At 43.4% G+C, this 26,736-nt stretch overlaps 1 protein-coding gene across 9 annotated transcripts in view; it reads right to left on the bottom strand.

The window, feature by feature from the left end:
- Positions 1-26,736, bottom strand: part of RBMS3 (RNA binding motif single stranded interacting protein 3) — a 917,250-nt gene that overhangs the window by 828,507 nt on the left and 62,007 nt on the right. The window lies entirely within an intron of this gene.

Below are 26,736 nucleotides of genomic sequence, written 5' to 3'. Positions count from 1 at the left end.
GTCATAAAATGAAATGAATGTAAGGAGTACATCCAAGAGTACAGACTAATGAGTACTGCATAGGCTGGAATTTGCATAAATCCTGATGGCTGATGAAAGTTTCGGATTTAACAAAAATTCTAAAAATAACTTATGATTTGCATAGATTATACAGACAACATTTCTATTTTCCTTGTAGTTCACGTGTATGCTACGACGAGGAAAGGTAAACACAGCAAAGGATGATTCATACAAAAGTGGGGCAGCTGCAGCCAATATTGCAAACAGCTCTCACTGTTGCAAGAGGAAAAGCTTGAATTAAAAAGAACAATGTTGAGTCAAACAAAAACTTGTAAAAACAGGGTCTATGGCTATAGAGGGATATGTATACAACCAGTCCTCACATATTCACGCATATTCCCTTAGTACCATAACTGGCCCAGTCCTCCAGGCCTTACTCAAGCAAAACTTATACCAATTTGACATTTTGAATTAAGGACAGCAGGATAGGGCCAATAACTGAGAGAGCCCTGGAACTAAAATGTCTTAAACCAAAGCCCCCCACAGTTAAACAGACAATCTAAGCTGTGAACCACTAAAACAGTATTCCTGCATTTACACTTTTGGTCCTTCACTCTGTAATAAGAGTTCTTCAAGGATGGTCTGCAGGGACCCTTTTTTTTTTTTTTGGTCCAACGCACTAATTTAAGAATTAGATTTCAGCTTTAGTCCAGCATCCAGGGTGTCCTCCCTGCAATAAACAATGGCTACTATCTTTTCCAGCGGCAGGCTAACTGAACACATTTGGCATTCATTTACATAAAGCTTCTACATAAAGCAAGGACTAAACACTAGATTGCCCACTCTTGTGATTTTATGGTGAGTCTTATGATATTTGTCTTTAAAAGACGGAACAAAAAGGACCCGTGGAATTATAGACCAGTCAGCCTAACTTCAATACCTGAAAAAATACTGGAACAAATTATTAAATCAATTTGTAAATAGGATTATAAGGAATAGCCTGCATGGATTTGTCAAAAGCAAATCATGCCAAACCAACCTAATTGCCTACTTTGACAGGATTACTGGGCTAGTGGATGTGGTGGAGGAAGCAGTAGATGTTATATATCTGGTGTTACCAAAAAGCCCAAGCCATTTAGGCCTGGGTGGCTGTGGTGAGAAAACAAAGGCATACGTGCTGGAACTAGGGGTGCTGGGGGTGCTGCCTGGCATGAAGTGGTTTCCATCAGATACAGGGTTTACAGTTTGGTTCAATGGCTCTCAGCACACCCTCTCCCCCCCCACACACACAAATTGTTCCAGTACTCCTGGACAAAGAGGTGAAAATCTGATACATGAAGGGCCCTCAGAGAGAAAAGCCTGACAGGAGTGTCTCTCCCTCTTTTTTATACTAAGCAGGACCCAGCTCAAGCCTCACTACAGATAGGTAATTGGTTTGTGACTGACTCCTATGAATCAAAGCTTTAATTCTGCAGTAAGTTAGTGGCTTGATATGTAGCTAAATACCGCAGTGCAAAGCAGGCTGCCTCCTCTTGCCAGAGCCTTTCACTGATGCATAACTACATACTGCAACATGGAGGCAGCCTGCTTTTCACTGTGGGGTGTAGCTACATATACCGTACAAACTGTTGCCAGTTAAACAAGGCCTAAGGGTGCTCACAAACTAGGCACACACTATCACATATGGTTTTAGGCACATAACAGGAGAGTTTCAAAGGCACAAAGTGAGTGTTAGGTGTCCAATTCCCTTCAAAGACACACAGGGGAACTGAACACTTAACAGGCCTTTTTCTTTGGGCCTTTGAAAATCTCACCCTAGTCATTTAAAGAATATTCTATAATAGCTTTCCTCTGAAGGGAGCATTTGTGTAAACAGAAATTGTTTACATACCGCTAAGATATGTCTTAAAATAGCTGGGTTTAATAATTTAAGTCAACTGAAATATGGTCTAATTTAATTTTTCTGAGATGAGGAAGGCGTCACATACTGTTTCTGAAAAACATTTTGCAGTAAAAGAAACACTGTACTGTGTAGATCTTAAGAGAGTAAAAGGAAACATTAATGCTGCACAACTCTTAGCAGGGATGTCTCATTAGTCACCTAGTAATTCCTGTGTGTGTTTACAGTGAGGCTCATGCCAAAGGGGAAAAAATGAACCACATTCCAATTAAGCTTGTTCACACAATTAACACAGACTTTTGAATGATCGTTTGTATGCTTTAGTTCCATTATAACATGAAATTAACATAATCAGTATTATTGTTTTGCTCATACTCTTTGTTGTTTGTCTTTCTATATCAGGCTCCAATGTTCAAATATAGATCACTCAGACACTTTAAGGGACCATTGTGATCATCTATTCTGACCTCCTGCACATCACAGGCCACAGAACATCACTCCCTTTCCCCCCATAACCTCTGGCTGAGTTATTCAAGTCCTCAAACCATTATTTACAGACTTCAAGTTACAGAGAATCCACTATGAACTCTAGTTTAAACCAGCAAGTGACCCAGGCCCCATGCTGCAGAGGAAGGGCACCAAGCAGAGAGAAAAGGGGGTTATACATTGTTTACAAATTAAGATTATTTACACCACAGGCCTAAAATCACCAAAATGAATAAAGATGATAAAGAACCCTGAGCCTGAAAGCCTGTGCTCCAGACCTTCACAGTCTACTTCCATAGCCTGTTTAAGACTTTGGTCCAAATCTTCAAAGCAATTAATGGATCAAGCTACATTAGAGACTGTATTTCCATATACAAACTGCCAAGACAGCTGCACTCCTCCGGGACAATGCAGGTCACAAAGTCAGAATGACATGAGAGCCAGGAACAAAGCATACTCAGCTGAGGAAATCCAACTGTGGAACAAACTTCCAGAGGAGATTAGAAAACCCAGAGACAGACAACCTGCAGAAAATGCTGCAAAGCCTTTCTATTTGATACATTTTTTCCCACCATAACCAGAAAGATATTCACAGCATCCTCCATTCCCTGCTTCCCCTAGTCCTAACAAAGACCTACCCCCTGCAGAGCTTTCTATAACTCCAAAAGGGAGGAAAGTCAGAGAGTCCACAAAGAGCTTGATTTTTGCCAATCAATTTTGTGTGGCAGACAGATACCGTGATAGATAAGAACATAATGGCCACCCTGAATCAGACCCAGTAGGCCATCTAGCCCAGTATCCTGTCTTCTGACAGTGGCCAATGCCAGTCATACTGGCGGGGGGGGGGGGGGGGGTTAAAAAAAATAAGGCTAGAAATCTGAATGCAACTGACCTGGGTTAGGAAATATATAGGTTCAAACTCTATTCCTACAATTTGCCTTTAAGAGGACCAGAACATGTATTTTAAACATACCTCTGGGCATATAAATCTGTTACACTGTGGTGGCACCAGCCATAACAGTATGTCAAAGTAACATGTACAGCAATCTTATTAAGTAAACATGATTGCTCATTCTGTGTCCTTTTGAACTATCATGTAAATATACATTTAAGCAATGGGTAAAACATTATGTTCTGTAGAGTATATCCATGTAAACCCATCTGCTGAGCCATTATAGAGGTATATAACTGCAATCTGTAAAAGGATACTTTTGAAAACTGTACTTTAGACACTACTATACTCAATGGTGGCTTCACTATGACAACCTTGACATTGGGTAAAATGATGAAGTCAATGTGAGTTTTGCCACTGATTTTAATAGGGCCAGGATGTCACCCAGTTAAGTTATTCAGATGCTTATATATACCTTTGAGAACCATTTTTTTTAATTATTAGATGTACACACTGATGGGGAGAGTTTTAAAATATGAACTAAGATGGATACAATAAAAACAAAAGTTATAGCCCTCCCATAACAATAAAGCATAACAGCTCAGATTCAACCAATCTGCATAAGATCTTTGTAGGTATTATGCTTAGCTTGTCATTTGATATCTGAGAACCTTACAAGTAAATAAATGGCCTGAAGCCACGTGGTTCTCTTTCCTCCCTTCCTTTTCCATTGTTCTTTGGGGTTTGGGTCTATTACCAGTTTGGGATATTTTTTAAATTATTATTATAATTGTTAAGGGAAAGGTAAGGCATAGAAATGGGGTTTGCCTTTGGACCTGAACGATGATTTAAGGTCATTCTTACCTCCAAAAGGACACTGAAAAAGTACTGACTTCAGCTTTCAAATGACTAATCTCTTGGTATGGATGAAGCAATGTTGTTATGGTAGATATTGCTGACAAAAGGAGAGACTGCCCCTTGATACTAGCTCTTGGGAAACTTTGGAGAGTAGGAGCACGGTATAGAACTTTATCAGGTTTCCAATGTGGAGTCAATGCAGTCACCAGAGCATAAAGATGATGTGTACGCGTCTACATTTCTTAAACAGGCAGATTGCACTGTTTTGAACCAGACGGAGTTTTTTCAGGGTTTGCATATTCAATCCAAGGCATAATCCAACCTGGAGGCCATGATGTTGTGGATCATTTTGTGGCAAACTATCTGTTCAAAAAAGGACAGCTTCCTAGACAGCCATGGAATGGGAAGAAAGGATTCTGATTGTCATCACTAATTGCTTATCCGTTATCAGTCAGGAATCCAAAAGAATCCTGAGGCTGCACACTTTGATAACACTTGGGCTGCTTCCCTCCATGATAGGTGGTGATATAGTGCTATCTAGTCTTCAAAGCATTTGCCTCTTCCCATCAGCAACACCTTTGTCTTGCTAAGGTTCTGTTTCAACCAGCTACTCTTTATCCATGAATTATTTCAATTAAGCATGGGAATAGTTGACATTTTTTGCATTTGATGGGAAGGAGAGGCACACTTGTGTGTCCCTGGTATCGTTAAAATCTACACCAAACATTTTACAAAAATGGAGGAGAGGAAGGAGCCTTACAGGTCTCCAAATGGGAGAGCACAGACAGCAGATGTGCAGATACCTAGTACACTTTTCTGAGTTCAGTGTGAGAGGATTGATCCCTGTCAATATATTTGCATATATCCTTGCAAGATCTTCAGGCCAGATTGGCCATAACACGTCATTCACAATGTAAAATACTTTAGACAAGACTAGAAATAAGTAGAGAAAACTTTCCATAGGTTATGACTTAATGATATTACATCATCATCACTAAAGTAATATCTGTGCTGTATCCTGCTTTCAAATTTAATTGGGAGGAGACCGAGATATTGACAGAGGTCAACTTTTGTTGGAGTTGGCCTTTTGCCATTTTTTCAGTCACCTCACTTAGGAATAACAGATCAGACACTGAGGGTTCCTTGGATAGATCAGTTTCATCAAGCAAAAATTTCTTTATTGCTTATTAGATTATTACATGTTTTTGGGAAGGTGATAAACATAAAAGAGGTGAACTTCTTTTCTATTACATATGGCCTTGAAGGCAGGAACAACTCGGAGAAATGAGCTGATGCGCCTCAAATTCCAAAAAATAAAAAGTCCTTGTTAATATTGTTAGTAATGCTGATGACATTTTCAGCCAGCTGTACATGGAAGTGAAATTAAAATTGAGGTTGGGGGTTAAACAGAAAAGATGGTGTCACATATTTACTTCTATCATCAAAATACATTTTAGTTACTATTTTAAAAACTTATTAAAAACTAATATTCAAGAGAGTACATTTGCAAGCAGAGTCCGGTAAAGATTACTGTGGTTTAATTGCTTAGTGGGTGGAAATTTGGAATGCTGACAAGTTGCCAACTAGAATGCTACCATCTATTGCTAACACAGTTAACTTGCTAGCATGCCCAAAATTCTTACAATTGGTATGTGAACCACCGTTTTATGACTTTCCCTTTATAAGGCTAATATATATTTTGAATTTTTGTCTGTGTCAAAGTTTACTTTTTTTCAATACAGTGCAAATTCCACAGTGACAAAAAATGCTGGCCATAAGGTTGTTCAGAAAAACAGGTGTATGTGGAAAAGTGTACTCATTTGGCATTTACACTGGGTGTGTCAAATGAGTGTAAGTTATATGCTGAGAATGGAAGGGTGATGTAAGCAAACAAGAGTAGGGTGTAAGAAAAATCACGCCCCAGAGCTGCTCTTAATTGTTCCAGTCCCAGAATTAGGAAGCCCCAAATATGGTTTAAGGTTGCCTTTGTCTCCCCACCTTTCCTAGGACCTTATACCATGTGTAGGATTCAGTCCTATGACATTTCTACATTTAAAATCCCTACCACTGTATGAACATTGATCATTTATGAAGGACACCACTGCTTACAATATAGTTATCAAGCACTTTATAGAATACTATCCGTTGAAAACGCTGACAAATATCCAGGGACTATAAAACCATTTCAAGATTACGGATGGCACTGAACTGTTCCCTCTTCAACTCCTGAAAAAAATTCAAACCCATTGCAGGAAATATAATGAACATGTAAATTATTTGAAGCTAATTAACTCCACCTGTTTATTTCCTTCAGTGTTTGAAGGTGTCACCCCAGGTGATAATTACTGAAAAGTACAAACTAACCTTTTGATACCAGGCAAGGAAATTGCCTTGGAAAATTAAGGAAATTAAATAGACGTGTATCAATTTTTTTTAAAAAAAGTCTTACAAAGAGTATTTCCTCCAGGGAAACAAGATATAGTGATTTTGCTGTACTTTCATATACATATCCCAACTCCATGGAGGTCAATGCGAGTTTTGCCATTGATTTCAGTGAGGCCAGGATTTTATCCATTGAGTTTCTTAAATATAATTTATGAAAACCACCTGTTAAATGTATGAGGTAAATTCTGCTCAGTCACTCTACTAATACTGCATCAGTGGAAGAGTCTTATCACTGAAATCAACAGAATCTTTTCACTGCTATGTATGAATTGGATGAGTTCCTAAAGGCCTGATCCAATGTCCATTGAAGTTAATAGAAAGATTGATTTCATGATTTCAATGGGGTTTGGATCAGGACATAGGAGAACTTGATAATATGACAATCTTTATTCAAAAATATCTGGTGGGTTTACTTGTCCTGCCATGAATGAAGTAGAGAAGCACCAACAATATTCCCAAGAATAACTGCTTGTTTTTTGGTGGGTTTTATTTCTTTAATATCCATGTACAAATATTGCTTTATTAAAAAAAAACTATCAAAGCATGAGGTGGGGAACACATCCAAAGTAGATCTAACCCACCTTCAAAATGTATGCAATAACAAATATAATTCAATCTCTTTGTTTTGGAGCAAAATGTGCAACATGACATTCTAAATGGATACTAGCTATTCATTCTGAATACAGAGAAGAGCTGAATTAAGCTCTGAAATTGTAAAATCAATGAGCCAGGATATAGTCAATAAAATTACACAGCTAACTTAAATATTCAGATGCCAGAACACTTAAAAAAAGGTCCTATATTAACTATTGTGAATACAGTCAATAGAATTCCTTTATTATTATATACAGGCACAAACACCCAGTATATGCTACATAGTACCTAGCTGATCAAATCCACTTAAAACTATTTTTTTCTGTTAACAGCTTACTGGCATGATCATTTTTATGATGACCTATGCGAGAATTACAGGCATGTAAGGACTTCAGGATCAGTCCTAATATGCTCAGTTCTCAGAAATGACAGTAGACTATAAATTTTATTCACATTGATAAGAATCAATATATCAGCTATACGCTTCACTATATACTGTTAAACATGTGTTTCCATTATAAAGTACTGTGACTGATGTAATATATTAGAGGAGCATATTTATTAAATCTATGAATGGTTTATGTCTGATTGAAATCTACTCCATGGGAAGGGTTACTGCATCTCCTTCAGGAACTAAAAACAGTGTGTGGTGATTACGGCAAGTCAATGAAACTAAATAACTCTACAGAGGTACCACTCCATGGAGTGGATTGCATATACTTGTTCAAGATGGGTTTTCCAGAGAATAAGAGACAAAGAAAGGGCTGTTGGTATAAAAGGATGAGATTGAACTGACACAGGGCCTTCTTTGTGACCCAGCAAATGGATATGATCTTCTGTTCAACGGGGGCCCCAAACCTTGTAGAAGGGTTGAAAAGATTTTTGCCTACAAGGCCCCATACACGATTCCTGGTATGTTTAGTATGTGTTTACATCTGTTTATTGTTTTATATGTTTTCTCTGAAATCCTTTTACCTTAAGAATAAATGTGCTTGCTTGGTAAGTTGTTTCTGCTGGCAATATACTGTTCACAACCCTTGGAGAAAAATCAAAGCACAGGCACTGGTCTTTAGGCAGACTGGTTTGCTGGGGAGACCACAGTGTAAGGCAGAGAGCTGGGTAACCTAAAAATGCTTGGTTGGGGGAGGAGCGGGGGGATTTGCCCAGGAGAGGTGACAGCTAGGAGCTGGAAACATTAAGTGGGTGCCCTTGAAGGACGATGGAGGAAGAATACAGGTGCAGTTATCCAGAAACTGTGATAAGTACTATAACATGCTTTTAAAATCTGTGTTGCCGTCATCATCCAAATAGTAGTAATAGTAATAATACCACCTACCTCTTACATAGCACACGAAAACAGGTCTTTTTCAAAATTCTAGGACACCTCTGTTGTACAAGAACTGAGTACATTTTCTAATACTGTCATATAGATTCAGGAGATAGGCAATTCTACCACCGTCTCTGATACTGGACTCAGTCTCATAGACTCATAGACTCTAAGGTCAGAAGGGATCATTATGATCATCTAGTCTGACCTCCCGCTTGATGCGGGCCACAAAACCTGACCCACCCACTCCTGGAAGAATTCTCTCCCTTGACTTAGCTGTAGAACTCCCAAATCATTATTTAAAGACTTCTAGTCGCTCAGAATCCTCCAGCAAGCGACCCCTGCCCCATGCTGCGGAGGAAGACGAAAAACCTCCAGGGCCTCTGCCAATCTACCCCAGAGGAAAATTCCTTCCTGACCCCAAATATGGCGATCAGTCCTGCAGATCTCACTTTGGGTTCAGTGGGAGTTTTCACTATGAAAATTTTACTTAAGTTCAGATTCCAGGATTGTGTCCACTGTTTCATCCAGGAATTTATAAGACTGGGGGGGGGGGGGGAAGCCTGCAATTAAGCAAAGTATCAGAGTAATTTTCTTTTGAATTTATTGTGCAGTATGTGTGTGCAAGGAAAAATCATTTCAACTTGCAAGGCTAGAGATAAAAAAATTAACTAGTGTTAAAACTGAGGCACCAATGTAAACGTATGTGCTTAGAGTAAGTAGTTTATCAGTTGACACTGAAAACTCAACATATTTAGGAAAACAGTTTAATTCCGTAAACCTTACCTAAAGGTTTTATTTGCCTCAAGGAACATAGGGAAACATGATGTTTGTTTAATGTATTTACTGGACAAGGAGGAGTGCTGCAAACCCATCTATAATGTGAACATTCTCACTCCCAGGTTAGTAACTGCAATCCACCTTTTTAACTACTTCTCTTGGTTATTCTTAGTACTGCATCTGGTAGCTACCACTGTGTAAAGTAATGATGCCCAAATTACCATTGTGCACTCGCTATGTTATTGCGCTTAGAACAGGAGTCTGAGAGAACATTCTTGCTCTGGTCTAAATCCTGAATTGTATTTGACAATAAAGTTCTTAATTATAATTGCCATGAGAGAGCCTTACTGCTAGTGGCAACCTACTTGCAGAAAAAATACTTGTGATCTCAGCAAAGTTGTTACCCAATGAGAGGTGTTTTAAATACATTTAAAATTGTCAGAGCAAATCAGAAATTTAAGCCTTTTGCTTCAATATTTAGATCCTATTAAAAAGAAAGGTCCAGAAGGCAAGAAAAAATGCCTGTGTAACTACTCACCTATATTTGAACATCCAGACATCACTGCACACAAGGGATGATTGCATGAGTAAATACCTATGTACATATACAATCACCCAGTTTGTGTGTAGTCGTGGCAACTGGGCACACAAGTATAAAAGTGCAATTTTGCACAGACTTCTGCCCTTCCTTTTAAAAGTGTGGCCTATGAAATTCCAATAACCATTAGACTGGTTTACAGCAGGAGGTTCAGATGTCACAAGTGCAATTTAACTTTATTTTCACATATTTTTCACAATATTTAACCACATGAGAAATGTGTCTCACCATGCAAACTGTCACATCCCTTCCCTAAGCACAGGGTACTGTTTACCACCTCTTTGCTTTTGTATAGGTCACTTGTTTGAATAGCCATCTTTATTTTTACCTTTATTTTACAAGCATTTATGATGTGACCTCAAATCTTCTACAGACTGGAGAATCGTGACCCACTTTCCCATATCCCCTTGAATAACAAATCCTTGAAGCACAGTGATGTAGGGGATCATTCCCTGATTGCAGTTTGTTTCATTCAACATTCCAAATGTAGCCTTTGTGATTTTACACTGAACAGCACAAATTTACATTTAAATCCAATGTCTTTCTATAATATTCACCCACCACTGAATATGTAATAGATCTATCTTTCAAATGCTATTAAGCACATTTTGACCTTGAAGAGTTGGAGAATCACTTTGTCAGAGAATGAATTCCCAAAGAGTCACCCAGTAAAGCCCAACATTTTGTTGTGGTGCTTGTATCATTACAACTCAACTTCACCAGTACCAACAAAATATCAAGGCACAAATATTGCACTAGAATATTGGGATGTAGTCAAAGTAGGTTTGCTTGGGTGGCACTGAGGGCATAGGCTGAAGACAGTGGATCTGCATAGCTGTTACTAGTTGCACCTCTGTCAATGGTGATCAGAGAAATGGAAAGAGTGCAACCTGACTTTCAGAGCCCAGAGCAGGTTTGGGAGACTGGCAAAAAGAGAAAAAAACAGAAGCTGTTTTTTCTTGCAAACTGTGTGCATTTGATATGGAAATCCATGAGGAGGCATGATGAATATAGTACTGCACAATGTCATTTGTACAAAGTTATTTTATGGTAGAAATGCACTTTGATATCAGGTAACATGAAAAGCAAATATAATAAATTAAAAAAGGCAAATGTTCATAACTACTGTAACATGCTCATGTTATACTGGTAATTGATCTACACAGTACTAAGTCCTTTCAGGTTACTGCCATCTTCTTTGTAGAAATCATTCTGAAATGACTGAACACATAGCAGAATCTACCTCTACTAGACAATACCAACGGTCATAGGTGAAAACTAAAGTTTAACTAGGTACCTTAGGACTTCTACGGTGGGAGTAGGGTAGAGAGAATAAAAGAAAAGGTAGAGAGGAGAGAGGGACAAATACGGGAGGAGGAGGATAGGGAAAATGTAATACATTTACCTCTGTCCCTTTCATAAATCTTGATCTTCTTTCCAAGATGATCTAGGAAAGTCACAATTTAACTCCAAGTCAGGGATGTTCATTACCCAAGTTCAAGCCATATGAAAAATTACTGTAGAAAAATCAATTGATTTATGGCTAAATTGAGAGAAGTGGAAGTGCTGGTCCAATCAGCTGCCTTCAAAATATCTTCCAATCTGGCACTCAGACTAAAAGCTTTGCTCAAAGCTGCTTCTACAATTTGAGTACCAAAACATAAGCCATTTAACCCAGCATATCCCATTAATCATTTCAGCCACCTAGCAATGGAAGCAACAGGAAAATGGAGAAAGGGATGAACATTTTATTCATTTAGTAATTGATCTCTATTTGGAAAAATATAATGTACCAAAACAAATACTGTGAGCCTGAAAGATTCCTCAATAAGAATATTCATTTTCTTTTAATAAAACATAGAAAAATGCTCCTGTAAGAAGGAGAAAAACCCCTGCCTTTCACAAATATCTTACTTCTTGGAGGCTGCTCTCTAGAAGCTAAACAGAGGAAAAGGATCTGTGTGACAGATCTTTTTACAAATCAGCTGTTGAGTGGTTCCATACACTTCTAATCAATACAAAGAGTGCATGGATGGTTGGATTAGTATCTAAGTTCCAAGAGTTATAAATCACCTGAAACCACACATGATCTTATGTGTGTCTTCAGCAAGTTTACCAGCAACAGGCATGTTACTTATGTGCTGCATCATGCCTCCAGAACAGGGTAACCAGTACAGTTCTAAGGCATGAAGGCTTGATGATCCTAGACACAGTGGAGGATTCTGCTCCCTCTGTGCACAGAGCAAAATAAGGTTTCATTTCACTTCAAGGATATTTTTAACATTTTTAATTGTTAGAAATAAAGGAAACTCTAAATGAAAAGTCATTTTGAACAGAAAACTTAGAAACTTTTGACAATTTAAAAATGAAGTTTCATGTTTTTGGAAATTGTTTGAACCAAAACAATTTGGAGAAATTAACACTAACTTTCAAAATGTTTGGGTCACCAACACTGCATTTTACACACACAAAAATTGCCTAACTCTAGCTGGGAATGAGGTTTTTAAACAAGATCAAGCAGGAGAACAACTTACTTAACAGTGTAATAGCACAGACACTAGATACCTTTATCAAAAGGCTCCCCACCCCAGGAACACAGTACTTTGAATTACCATATGAATACTTCCATATAGAATGTAAACAGGATTTCAGAACAAGGATGTATCAGGGAACATTCAAACAGCAGCTCTCAAACTGGAGTACAAAATTGTTAAGAAACAGTTAAGTGGTTGCCATTGAAATTGCAACCTTAATGAAGAGTTATGACACTATGGTATTTGAAATATCTCTATTGTGGTAATTCTTTGTGTCATCTTTTTCAATGACAACCACTGTAAAGAAATTGCAATTAATAGTACTACCATTTAGTCTGTGTTTAATATCTTTAAATGACCACTGTCACTTATTCCATATATTGTACACAGTCTTGAACAGTGTTTAATTCTATAAAAAGCATTACACAGGGGCATAGGATTGTCATACTGGTTTAGTCACTTAGTCTAGTGTCCTGACTCCTAAAATGACCAGCATCAAATGCTTTAGAGGAAGGTATAAAAATCCCACAATGGGCAGATCTGAGATAATCTGCCCCCACATTAGATCTCATCCTGATCTCCGATAGTTAGACATTGTCTTAAGCCCTGAAGCCTGAGCTTTAATATCCTTTCCACAAAGTTTTTTTTATAAATCTTGATATTCATATAAATGCCCAATGCCTTTTTGAATCTTAATTCTTGGCCTCAGTGACTTTCACAGGGTCACTCAATTACAGACCTAAAAGTCACAATTATTCAACAAAAAAACTTCAAAAACAGACTCCAGCGAGAAACTGCAGAACTAGAATTAATTTACAAACTGGATACCATTAAATTAGACTTGAATAAAAACTGGGAGTGGATGAGTCATTACACCAACTAAAATCTATTTCCCCATGTTAATTTTCCCCCTACTGTTACTCACACCTTTTTGTCAACTGTTTGAAATGGGCCATCCTGATTATCACTACAAAAGTTTTTTTTTCCTCCTCCTGATAATAGCCCACCTTAATCAATTGGTCTCATTAGAGTTGGTATGGCAACACCCATTTTTTCATGTTCTCTGTGTGTAAATAATAATAGGAGATATCCCATCTCCTAGAACTGGAAGGGACCTTGAAAGGTCATTGAGTCCAGCCCCCTGCCTTCACTAGCAGGACCAAGTACTTATTTTGCCCCAGATCCCCAAGTGGCCCCCTCAAGGATTGAACTCACAACCTGGAGTTTAGCAGGCCAACGCTCAAACCACTGAGCTATCCCTCTTCCATACTGTATTTTCCACTGCATGCATCTGATGAAGTGGGCTTTAGCCCACGAAAGCTTATGCTCAAATAAATTTGTTAGTCTCCAAGGTGCCACAAGTACTTCTCGTTCTTTTTTCTTTGTTCTGTGTTATGAGATTAGATCAGGAATGTCTATTCTTCCTACTGACTCTATACCATTCATTATTTTATATACTTTTATCATGCCCTCTCTTATTTGTCTCATTTGTAAGGTAAAGTATCCCATTTCCCCCCCACACACTCTTCATGAGTCTTTCCAGTCCTTTGATCATTCTGATTACCCTTCTCTGCATACCGTGTAGTTCTACAATATCCTTTTTGAGATGGGGTGACCAGTACTGCACACAGTATTCTGAATAACGCCATATCATTGATTTATTTAAAAAGCAATATTTGTCGTATTATTCACCACTCTGGTCTTCATTAAGCTGTCTACCACGACAATCAGGTCCTTTCCCCGAATTGTTTCAGCTAATTTAGAACCCTGCAATATACGTTACTTGGCATTTAATGACACTGAATTTCATTTTCCATTATATTGCCCATTCATCTAGTTTGTTTACATTTCTCTGAAGTTCCTCAGTCACCTCTGCTCCTAACTTAACCTAAATAATTGTGTCACCTGGCAATTTTGCTACCTCAATATTAATCCCACCTCCACCCCCCTTCCAAGATAATTAATATATTATACAATGCAGGTCCTAATACTGAGCCTCTTGGAACCCTGCTGTTAACCTTCTACCAAAATAACAATAGATCATTTAATCCTACCCTTTGCTTTCTGGCTCCTAGCCAGTTTTTGGTCCATGGAAATACTTTGCCTCTGACCCCATGACACCTTAGCTTCTTTAGTAATCTCTTGTGTGAAATTTTGACAAAGATCTTGTGGCATCTAAATAAATTATGTCAGTCAGTTCTCCTTTATTAAGATTAAAAGATCCGGGAGACAATTTTCCTTTGCAGAAACCATGCTGGTCATATCATGATCTTTCTGGTGCCTTGTTATTGTTTCTAATTGTTTCAACCAATTTGCAGGTATAACTGTAAAGTATTACTGGGTCTATACATTCCACAGATTATCCCAAATGCCTTTTTTAAGATATAGATTTTGGAACAGAGATAGTATGATTGAAGTTGCATACGAACTTTGATCTTTGTTGTTGTCCAAGTCCATCATCATCAAAGGACAAACTGTAAATATAACTTGTACCAACAGTAAGAAAAATTTAGCGTCAGTCTCTAGATTAATTTTCCATTTAAAATGTCACTCAGCTACCAAATCACACATCTAACTGATTCATAGATGAAGTCCTATTTTCTGCAGAACACATAGAAGTGATATTTAAGCCTCAAATCACTATTAAACTCACCCACATGAAATCAAAATTTTCTGTGATGCGGGACTAATATATCTAGCTCTATGAATCTTGTTGGTTGAACATTCTGTGGAACATGCACTAACCAACAATTGCCCAGCCTGTTTCTTGTTACAAGCCCCACTAATCTAACCATTATTGGGGGGGGGGAATCTCAAATTTGTAGCCTACCCAGGTAGAGTCAGAGGAATTTCTGTTAACAAATTCTAACAAAGGGTTAGAAAAGAACCCTTCTGAATTTCATTTGAGGAAGCTTCCTGGAAACTTTTGCCTTTGGAGCACTTTATTTTTCATTTAGTTCTTTAAGAAATATTGCAAGCCCCAGGGTCTAGCAACAAGTCACTGCCATGGAGAAATTCAAGGTTAGATACAGAGTTGGACTAACTGGACTGTCAGATGCTGGAAGGACTACAAAGTTAGCAGTACTTTTCCATGATCTTGTCTGCTAGGCTGAAGGTACAGCTCTGTCAAGAAGGGAGGGAAGGTTACCATAAAGTAGTGACTCCACGACGATGGGCAGGAGGCAGGGGTAAAAGAGAAGAATCCCAAAGGACAGTCACTTGGCTGTCTCAGGAGAAAGATTTGTACGGAGGCCCTAGGAAAAGTCAGGGGAAAACTTCACCTTCTGACAGATGGTCCCAGGAGGTTTAGTCACTCCCACGATCCTGAGATCAGAGTCAAATGCCGTTAAAAATTGTATTATGACTACACAGTCCCAAACGACAGCATTTGATCCAGGCAATCTAGCAATAAGCAAAAGTGATGTAAAAATAGCCAAGGAAGTCACTGGTGTTATTAGCCTTTACAAAGAAAACTCCTGTACTTAAATACAGAGAGTGTCCAGCCCACCTTATGTCATGAACCTGTCTCTGATCATTCTCACAGTTGAAACACTGCTTCCTATGGGCTCAGTCTTCCTCCAGCTGACATTACTGCCAGCATTCCCTTTGGGCGTCAATAACAGCAATACCATGGTCTGGTGTCAGTTACCAAGCAAGCCATGCCTTAGGCTCCTTCTGGACTCTCTCCTTTGGTTAACAGGTCTGGTTTCATGCACTTCACTCTGAATGAAGCCACATGGTCCAACCACTCTGGAACTGGATTTATGGACTGCAACCACCCTGTTTCCTAACTCCATTAACTAGACTGGCCCCATTGAGTCACTCAAATACAACTTCTTTCAAACAAAGCATTATTTATTCTTTTACGCAAAAGGTAGAACAGTTTTTACTCGTAAAACAGTTTTTAACTCAAGGCTAGGGGAAAGCCGACAGGTGTGGAGGAGCACGTGCTTTGGACAGAGACATCCCTTAGGGGAGGATCTATTAATGGAGATTCTCTATGTCCTAGTAAGGAGGAGAGGATGGAAGATGATAAAATACAGGTAGCATCTGATGAGAAAGTCAAATGAAAAAAGTCCCATTCAATTCCATCAAGTAATGTCAGACAGCTAAAAAGTGACAAGTTTTTAAAGTGTTTATATACAAATGCTAGAAGTCTAAACAATAAGATGGGTGAACTAGAGTGCCTCGTATTAAATGAGGATATTGGTACAATAGGCATCACAGAAACTTGGTAGAATGAGGATAATCAATGGGACACAGTAATACCAGGGTACAAAAGATATCGGAAGGACAGAACAGGTTGCTCTGCTGGGGGATTGACTCTATATATAAAAGAAAGCACAGAATCAAATGAAGCAAAAATCTTAAATGAACCAAACTGTGCCCTAGATGGATATGGATAGTAATCCTATACTCTAATAAGAATATAGCAGTAGGGATATATTACTGACCACCTGACCAGGATGGTGACAGTGACTGAAATGCTCAGGGAGATAAGAGAGAGGTTATTAAAATAAAAAACTCCATAATAATGGGGGATTTCAACTTTCCCCATATTGACTGGATACCTGTCACCTAAGGACAGGATGAAGAGATAAAGTTTCTTGACACTTAAATGACTGCTTCTTGGAGCAGCTAGTCCTGGAACCCACAAGAAGAGAGGCAATTCTTGATTTAGTCCTAAGTGGAGCACAGGATCTGTCCCAGAGGTGAAAATAGGTGGACCACAAGGTAATAGTGACCATAATATAATTAAATTTAACATTCCTGTGGTGCAGAAAACACCACAGCAGCCCAACATAGTAGCATTTAATTTCAGAAAGAGGGACTACACAAAAATGAGGAAGCTAGTTAAATAGAAATTAAAAGGTACTGCACAAAAAGTGAAATCCCTGCAAGCTGCATAGAAACCTTATAAAGACACCATAACAGAGGCTCAACTTAAATGTATACCCCAAATTAAAAAACTAGTAAGAGAACCAAAGAAGTGCCACCATGGCTAAACAAAGTAAAAGAAGCAGTGAGGGGTAAAAAGGCATCCTTTAAAAAGTGGAAGTTAAATCCTAATGAGGAAAATATAAAGGAGCATAAACTCTGGCAAGTGAAGTATAAAAATATAATTAGGAAGGCCAAAAAAGAATTTGAAGAACGGCTAGCCAAAGACTCAAAAAGTAATAGCAAAAAAATTAAATACATCAGAAGCAGGAAGCCTGCTAAACAACCAGTGAGGGCACTGGATGATCATAAGAACGGCCATACGGGGTCAGACCAAAAGTCCATCTAGCCCAGTATCCTGTCTTCCGAAAGTGGCCAATGCCAGGTGCCCCCTGAGATGCTGAAGGAGCACTCAAGGACAATAAGGCCATTGAGGAGAAACTAAATGAATTCTTTGCATCAGTCTTCACGGCTAAGGATGTGAGGGAGATTCCCAAACCTGAGCTATTCTTTTTAGGTGACAAGTCTGAGGAACTGTCCCAGATTGAGGAGTCAGAGGTGGTTTTGGAACAAATTAGTAAACTAAAGAGTAATAAGTAACCAGGACCAGATGGTATTCACCCTAGAGTTCTGAAGGAACTAAAATGTGAAATTTCAGAACTACTAACTGTGGTTTGTAACCTATCATTTAAGTCAGCTTCTATACCAAATGACTGGAGGATAGCTAATGCGACACCAATTTTTAAAAAGGGCTCCAGAGGTGATCCCGGCAATTACAGGCCAATAAGCCTGACTTCAGTACCGGGCAAATGGGTTGAAACTATACTGAAGAACAAGTTTGTCAGATACATAGATGAACATAATTTGTTGGGAAAGAGTCAACATGGTTTTTGTAAGGGGAAATCATGCCTCACCAATCTACTAGCATTGTTTGAGGGGATCAACATGCATGTGGATAAGTGAGATCCAGTGGATAGAGCATACTTAGATTTTCAGAAAGCCTTTAACAAGATCCCTCACCAAAGGCTCTTAAGCAAAGTAAGCTGTCATGGGATAAGAGGGAATATCCTCTCATGGATTGGTAAATGGTTAAAAGATAGGAAATAAAGGGTAGGAATAAATGGTCAGTTTTCAGAATGGAGAGAGCTAAATAGTGGTGTCCCCCAGGGGTCTGTACTGGGACCAGAACTATTCAACGTATTCATAAATGTTCTGGAAAAAGGGGTAAACAATGAGGTGGCAAAAAAGACGGTTACTCACCGTTGTAACTGTTGTTCTTCGAGATGTGTTGCTCATATCCATTCCATTAGGTGTGTGCGCGCCGCGTGCACGATCGTCGGAAGATTTTTACCCTAGCAACACCGGCGGGTCGGCTGTGGAGCCCCCTAGAGTGGCGCCTTCATGGCGCTGAATATATACCCCAGCCGACCCGGCGCCCCCTCAGTTCCTTCTTGCCGGCTACTCCGACAGTGGGGACGGGGGGCGGGTTTGGAATGGATATGAGCAACACATCTCGAAGAACAACAGTTACAACGGTGAGTAACCGTCTTTTCTTCTTCGAGTGCTTGCTCATATCCATTCCATTAGGTGACTCCCAAGCCCAACTTAGGTGGTGGGGTCGGAGTGAGACATTGCTGTGTGCAAAACCGCTGACCCGAAGGCAGCATCGTCCCTGGACTGCTGCACTAGTGCATAGTGAGCTGTAAACGTGTGGACTGATGACCAAACCGCAGCCCTACAAATGTCCTGGATCGGAACTTGCGCCAGGAAAGCCGTCGAGGAAGCTTGGGCCCTCGTGGAGTGAGCGGTGAGGTGTGGTACTGAGACACCTGCCAGGTCGTAGCAAGCCCGGATGCAAGACGTAATCCAGGAGGATAGGCGTTGTGATGAGACCGGTGAGCCTTTCATTCGGTCGGCCACTGCAACGAAGAGTTGCGTCGTCTTTCTAAAGTGCCTTGTGCGGTCAATATAGAAGGCCAGGGCTCTGCGTACGTCCAGAGAATGCAAACGTTGATCCTGGCGAGTAGCATGTGGTTTAGGGCGAAAGACCGGGAGAAATATATCCTGGTTGATATGAAATGGAGAAACCACCTTAGGGAGAAAGGCAGGATGTGGGCGGAGCTGCACTTTATCCTTATGAAAAACTGTGTAAGGGGGCTCGGATGTAAGCGCCCTGAGTTCAGAAACGCGCCTTGCTGAGGTGATGGCTACGAGGAAGGCTGTCTTCCAGGATAGGTACAGAAGTGAACAGGTGGCCAGTGGCTCGAATGGATGACCTGTGAGCTTGGAAAGAACCAGGTTGAGGTCCCACGTCGGAACGGGCTGACGTTGCTGTGGGTACATCCGGTCTAAGCCCTTGAGGAATCTAACGACCATCGGGTTAGAGAATACCGAGGACGTGAGTTCCCCTGGGTGAAAAGCCGATATAGCGGCCAGGTGAACTCTAATTGAAGATATCGCCAACCCCTGCTGTTTTAGGGAGAGGAGATATTCCAATATGAGAGGAATAGGCGCCTGTAACGGGGACGTGGCTCGTTGTTCGCACCAACAGGAGAACCGCTTCCACTTGGCCAGGTACGTGGTCCGTGTTGAGGGCTTCCTACTGCTCAGCAGAATCTGTTGGACAGAGTGCGAGCACTGCTGCTCTGCCTGGGTGAACCATGGAGCAGCCACGCCGTGAGGTGGAGTGATTGCAGGTCGGGGTGACGCAGGCGGCCGTGGTCCTGAGAGATGAGATCCGGGCATAATGGAAGCGGGATCGGTGTCTGAACCGAGAGCTCCAACAGCGTGGTGTACCAATGTTGTCTCGGCCACGCTGGGGCGATCAGAATCACCTGTGCCTGGTCTCTGCGCAATTTGAGCAGTACCTTGTGGACCAGAGGAAACGGAGGGAAGGCATAAAACAGGTGGCCTTTCCAGGGAAGGAGAAACGCATCTGAGAGGGAGCCCGGAGCTCGACCTTGCAGGGAGCAGAACACGTGGCACTTCCTGTTGTCTCGAGATGCAAACAGGTCTATCTGGGGAAACCCCCACTTCTGGAAAACGGAATGTATGATGTCCGGACGGATAGACCACTCGTGTGTTTGAAAGGACCTGCTGAGTCGGTCCGCCAGAGTGTTCTGGACTCCAGGGAGGAACGATGCCGTGAGATGGATTGAGTGGGCGATGCAGAAGTCCCACAGGCGAATGGCCTCTTGGCATAGAATTGACGAACGTGCCCCTCCTTGCTTGTTGATGTAAAACATGGCAGTGGTGTTGTCGATGAGAACTAACACACAGCGGCCACGTAGGAGATTGAGAAATGCCTGGCACGCCAGGCGCACCGCCATCAGTTCCCGAACATTGATGTGCAGGGCTATCTGGGGTGCAGTCCACAGGCCCTGGGTATGGTGTTCGTTGAGATGGGCGCCCCAACCCAAGGATGAAGCGTCTGTGACCAGGTGCAGAGAGGGTTGTGGGGCGTGAAACGGCATCCCCTCGCAAACCACCTTGTGGTCTAGCCACCATGTGAGGGAGGTCAGGACCGAGTTCGGGACCATGACCACCATGTTCAGGCTGTCCCGATGTGGGCGGTATATCGATGACACCCAGGTCTGGAGAGGGCGAAGCCGAAGTCTGGCATGTCTGGTTACGTACGTGCAGGAAGCCATGTGACCCAGTAGGGTGAGGCACGACCTCACTGTGGTAGTTGGGAAGGCCCTGAGCCCTTGAATGAGGCTCGTGATGGTGCAAAAGCGATTGTCTGGCAGGATGGCTTGTGCACGTCTGGAGTCTAGAACCGCGCCGATGAATTCTATTCTCTGGGTAGGTTCTAGAGTGGATTTGTCCTTGTTGAGTAGGATGCCCAACTCGTTGAATGTGTGCACTATTATGTGGACGTGAGCTCGAACTTGCTCTTTGGTGCGACCGCGTACCAGCCAGTCGTCTAGGTACGGGAACACTTGTATCCCTTGCCGACGAAGGTACGCTGCCACGACAGCCATACATTTCGTGAACACCCTTGGGGCCGAGGACAGGCCGAAGGGAAGGACTGCAAATTGGTAGTGCACCTTGCTTACCACGAACCGCAGGAAGCGTCTGTGAGGCGGGTAAATTGCTATGTGAAAGTATGCATCTTTCATGTCGAGGGCGGCGAACCAGTCTCCAGGATCGAGGGAAGGGATAATGGTCCCCAAAGAGACCATGCGGAACTTCAACTTTACTACGAATTTGTTGAGTCCGCGCAAGTCCAAGATGGGTCGCAGACCTCCTTTGGACTTGGGAATGAGGAAGTAACGGGAATAGAATCCCCTGCCCCTTAACTCCACTGGAACCTCCTCTATGGCCCCCATAGTAAGGAGCGTGGAAACTTCCTGTATAAGAAGTTGCTCGTGAGAAGGGTCCCTGAAGAGGGACGGGAAAGGGGGGGAGGAGGGGGGAATTGAGGAAAACTGGATAGCATATCCCCTGTCCACAGTGCGAAGGACCCAACGGTCCGAAGTTATAAGGGACCAGGCATGGTGGAAATGGGAAAGGCGATCCCGAAAGGATGGGGCTGGATCCTGTGGGATGACTGGGGCGCCGTCCTCGACCGCACCTTCAAAAGTTCTGCCTGGGGCCTGAAGGTGGTCTAGGTGGCCCCTGGTTCTGACCAGGTTGAGGGCCGGTCCACCTTCTTCTACCACCTCGCCCTCGCCTCCGGGTCGAGTCCTGTCTCTGACGAGGCGGGGGGGGGGTAGAAGCGCTGAGGCTGCGGTCTAAATGGCCTGCGCTGAGGGCCCACAACATGCATCCCCAAGGAACGCACGATCGTCCTGGAGTCCTTGAGGCTCTGCAGGCGAGAGTCCGTCTTTTCTGAAAACAACCCTTGTCCTTCAAAGGGCAGATCCTGCAGGGTTTGCTGCAGTTCCTGAGGCAGACCCGAAACCTCGAGCCAGGAGATCCTCCGCATAGCGATGCCTGAGGCCAGGGTTCTCGCAGCAGAGTCCGCTATGTCTAAGGAGGCCTGTAAGGAGGTCCGAGCCACCTTCTTACCCTCCTCCACCAGGGCTCCAAACTCCTCTCTGGACTCTTGGGGAACCAACTCCTTGAACTTCCCCATAGAGTTCCAGGAGTTAAAGCTATAGCGGCTCAAGAGCGCCTGTTGATTAGCCGCTCTAAGTTGCAGCCCTCCGGCTGAGTAAACTTTACGGCCGAATAAATCGAGGCGCTTAGCCTCCTTCGATTTGGGCGCTGCGGCCTGCTGACCGTGGCGCTCCCTTGCGTTCACTGAAGCCACCACCAGTGAACACGGCTGGGGGTGGGTATACAAGTACCCGTAGTCTTTAGACGGGACAAAGTATTTCCTTTCCACCCCTCTCGCTGTGGGTGGGATAGAGGCAGGAGTCTGCCATATCGTAGATACATTGGCTTGTATCGTGCGGATCAGGGGTAACGCCACCCTCGATGGGGCATCCGCTCCGAGGATATTCACGATGGGGTCGTGCACCTCCACTATCTCCTCCGCCTGCAGGTCCATATTACGGGCCATCCTACGCAGAAGATCTTGGTGAGCCCGAAGATCTATTGGAGGTGGACCTGTGCACGATGTGCCCGCCACTGCCTCATCCGGAGAGGAAGAGGAAGATGCCTCCGGTGGAACAGGATCCAAGGGAGGGTCCTGGTCTCCCTGCTCCTGGGCCGGAGCATCACCTGCGCTTGAGTCCAGGGCGTCAGGTGGTGCGGACACGGAAGCCTCCATGCCCCCTGGCGGAGGCCGAGAGATGGTGGACTCCGGGGTCCTTCTAACATAGTGACCGGAGCGAGAGGTCGAAGCAACTGAAGCCCCTTGCGCCTGATGATACGCCCACGGGGTCCAAAACGGCCAGTGAGATGGGCCATGAGAATGGTCCTCTGTTATGTTCTGCCAATGGCCCAAGTCCTGTTCCTCGGCTTGCCCCTGAAGGGGGTATGCCGATCTCGAGAGGTCCTCCGAGGAGCGAGACCCCGATCTCGATGGCCATGGCGGTGCCGAGAGCGTCGAGACGATTCCCGTGGGCTGCGGTGCCGCACGGTGCCGGTCTGGAGATGATCTATCTCCACGCGGTGCCGGCGATCGGTGCCGGGACCGCGACCGGTGCCGATGACCTCGTCGGTGCCGGGAGTCGGATCTGGACCTCGACGAGGACCTGGAGTATGCCCGGTACCGGGAGCGGCCTCTCGACGTCGAGCAGCGACCGTAGCGGTGCCGAGAACTACGTCTCGACGTTGATCGGTGCCGACGATCATAGCGGTGCCGAGACGTAGAGCGGTGCCGCGAAGATCTTGGCCGCGAGTACGACCGGTGCCGAGGTGATATTCGGTGCCGGGACTGCGAGCGGCGTGGGGACCTGCTTCGGGACCTGGATCAGTGCCGAGGTTCCAGCCCTTGCGATGGAGGGCGCATCAAGGCAGGTTTCCCCCTCGACTGGACCGGGCGAGGCAACGGTGCCGTCGGTGCCGGTGGTTGAGGCGGTGCCGGCTCCGTGAGAGCTATTAAGTCTCTTGCCGCCGCGACGGTCTCTGGCGTCGACAGGAGGCACTGTATCACCGCCGGCCTCGGTGGAGACGCCGTCTCCACCGGACTCAACGGCCTCGGCGCCGGAGTCGACGGTGCTGGAGGCACCTGTTTCCGGTGCTCCACCGGCGTACGCGGCTCTACCCCCGGCACTGGGGGAGCCAGCGTCTTCGGCACGGAGGTCCCCGTCTTATGGGCTTTCTTATGCCCTGGGGATAATGACCGGCGCCGAGGCACTTGCTGTGCTTGCGGTGCCGACGAGGTCCGGTGCCGGGAAGGCTCATCTGACGCCACTCGCGTGGTCGTCATGGCCGGTGCCGCCGGGGCACTGCGCACCGAGGCGCTAGGTGCCGGGGCCTGACTTGTAGATGGAGCGTCCGGACTAAGTGCCGCCTCCATCAGGAGTTGCCGGAGCCGAAAGTCCCGCTCCTTCTTGGTCCTTGGTCTGAAGGCCTTACAGATCTTGCACTTATCTGTTTGATGGGACTCTCCCAGGCACTTCAGACAGGAGTCGTGCGGGTCGCTCGTGGGCATAGGCTTAGCGCAGGAGGCGCACAGCTTGAAGCCGGGAGCGTTGGGCATGAGCCCGGCCCCGCGGCTGGGGGAGAAAGGGGGAGACGACCCCCTTAATCCCCTGAACTATTATAACAACTAGACAACTTTTAAAACTATTGAACTATTTAACTATAAACACTAGGACTATAATTATAACTATAACTGCGAATAACGAACTAAGCTAGGGAGAGTGGAGAACAGCTAAGCAGCGCTCCACAGTTCCAACGACCGTCAGGGGCGGTAAGAAGGAACTGAGGGGGCGCCGGGTCGGCTGGGGTATATATTCAGCGCCATGAAGGCGCCACTCTAGGGGGCTCCACAGCCGACCCGCCGGTGTTGCTACGGTAAAAATCTTCCGACGATCGTGCACGCGGCGCGCACACACCTAATGGAATGGATATGAGCAAGCACTCGAAGAAGAATTTGCAGATACAAAACTACCCAAGATAGTCTGCCTGGGACTTAATTGTGAAGAGCTACAAAAGGATCTCTCAAAAATGGATGATCGGGCAACAAAATGGCAGATGAAATTCAATACTGATAAATGCAAAGTATTGCATATTGGAAAATATAATCCCAATTATACCTATAAAATTATGGGGTCTAAATTAGCTGTTACCACTCAAAGATCTTGGAGTCATTGTGGATAGTTCTCTGAAAACATCCACTCAATGTGCAACGGCAGTCAAAAAAGTGAACAAAATGTTGGGAATCATTCAGAAAGGGATAGATAATAAAACAGAAAATATCATATTGCCTCCATATAAATCCATGGTACACCCACATCTTGAATACGGCGTGCAAATGTGGTCACCCCATCTCAAAAAAAGATATATTGGAATTGGAAAAGGTTCAGAAAAGGGCAAAAGTGATTAGGGGTCTGGAACGGCTTCCATAGGAGGAGACTGGGACTTTTTAGCTTGAAAAAGAGACTACTAAGGGAGGATATGATTGAGGTCTATAAAATCATGACTGGTGTGGGGGGAAAAGTAAATAAGGAAGTGTTATTTACTCCTTCTCATAACACAAGAACTAGGGGCCACCAAATGAAATTAATAGGCAGCAGGTTTAAAACAAAAGGAAATATTTCTTCACACAATGCACAGTCAACCTGTAGAACTCCTTGCCAGAGGATGTTGTGAAGGCCAAGACTAAAGCAGGGTTCAAAAAGAACTAATTAAATTAATGGAGGATAGGTCCATCAGTGGCTATTAGCCAGGATGGTTAAGGATGGTGTCCCTACCCTCTGTTTGCCAGAAGCTGGGAATGGGCGACAGGGAATGGATCACTTGATGAATACCTGTCCTGTGCATTCCCTCTGGGGCACCTGGCATTAGGCACCAGGGCCGGCTCCAGGCACCAGCTTCTCAAGCAGGTGCTTGGGGCAGCGGCTCCAGAAAGGGGCGGCACGTCCAGGTATTCGGCGGCAATTTGGCGGATGGTCCCTCACTCCGCCTGGGAGCGAAGGACCTGCCGCCGCAGATGGAGATCGCGGCTTTTTTTTTTTTTTTTGGGCTGCTTGGGGCGGCCAAAACCCTGGAGCCGGCCCTGTTAGGTACTGTCAGAAGACAGGATACTGGGCTAGGTGGACCTTTGGTCTGACCCACTATGGCTGTTATGTACATTGCATACAGAGCAAAGGGTTAAAAGAATTAAGTCCTATATGCATATTTCCCTTACCTAAACCTTAATCTTTCTTTGCAAATTTTGGTGTATTCCACCTAGCCCAGTTATCTCCATCTCTGGATTGAGGGAAGCAAACTGTCTTGCTCACAGCAGGCTGTCTCTATCTCTCTCCTGGCACACCAGTTAGCTGTCACTGACACTCCCTGGACAGCCTCCTTTAGGTCAACATTTTTAAGACTGGAGTATCCCCTTTGACTCTAGGCTTAACCTTAGGAAGATAAACTGTTCTTTACCTGGTTCCATCCAGGATGAGGGAATTCCCTACTAAACAGCTTCTCTGTTTCCTCTAGGACTCTTAACTGTCACTGTTTTGCCTTCCCTGCCTGGTTCCTTTATCAGGCCTTTGACTTATCTCCATGCATTCAGGCAGGAAAATATCACAAGTAATCTGAGACATGTAAGATTCATAAAAAATTATACACAAAATCCTAGTGTGAAGAATGAGGTAGTTAATATAATACATAAATCAGATTCAGACATTCCATAAAAGAAAACCACATACGTGTTAAGACTGAACACTTACAGACAACCTTAGCTCCGCCACCTTTTGCATATGTCTTCCTTTTAGTCTTTGATTAGATGATCATATAACCTACTTTAAATATGACAATGCAATATTCAGGATTGTT

The sequence above is a fragment of the Chrysemys picta genome, chromosome 2, assembly GCF_011386835.1.
Source record: "Chrysemys picta bellii isolate R12L10 chromosome 2, ASM1138683v2, whole genome shotgun sequence".
Taxonomy (NCBI): Eukaryota; Metazoa; Chordata; order Testudines; family Emydidae; genus Chrysemys; species Chrysemys picta.
This window is presented reverse-complemented; position numbering and strand designations above follow the sequence as displayed.